Source organism: Etheostoma cragini, unplaced genomic scaffold (genome assembly GCF_013103735.1).
Source record: "Etheostoma cragini isolate CJK2018 unplaced genomic scaffold, CSU_Ecrag_1.0 ScbMSFa_93, whole genome shotgun sequence".
Taxonomy (NCBI): Eukaryota; Metazoa; Chordata; class Actinopteri; order Perciformes; family Percidae; genus Etheostoma; species Etheostoma cragini.
In genome coordinates this window covers 24,632-25,205 of record NW_023269570.1, presented here as the reverse complement: position 1 = coordinate 25,205, position 574 = coordinate 24,632, and positions in this window count along the sequence as shown.

Here is a 574-nt window from a genome sequence, read left to right as displayed (position 1 = left end):
AACCTGCCTCATTTGGGGCTCTTCTACTTCCTCCCCTTACTTCCCACGGCCACTAGAGGGCGCCTCCACTAAATATGAGCTGTTGTAATATTATGTAATGTATTTATATTATAGTCTCTGTTTCAACTGATATTAACTAGATGTTTTATTAGTAATTATCTGTACGTTGATGTCTAGTTGTTATCATCTAAAAGTAGAACATATATTATATTTTATATTTATTGAGAAGCATTTTCTAACAAATGTTTTTAGTTTTTTGGGGTCTAATACACATTTTAATGTAATCGTTAACTTCCTCCCAGTTATAACTAAAGCATCTACGTCTCAACTGGGTTTGCTTTGCTTTGGTGTTATTTTTTAAAGATAATAAATTAAAAGACTTTAAACTGCTTGTTTGTGTTTCTTTGATAGGAATAATTTGGGGGTTTTAGTGGGAATGTTCTGGTTTCGCTCCGTTTCATAGTTTGTATGTAGCAGGAAGTTCAAGTTGTCTGTCATGAGAGAGCCTCCGGCGTGTTTTCTTTCTGACAGGTTGATGTGAGTTTGACGCCCCTTATCTTTGGGCCCAGGTATC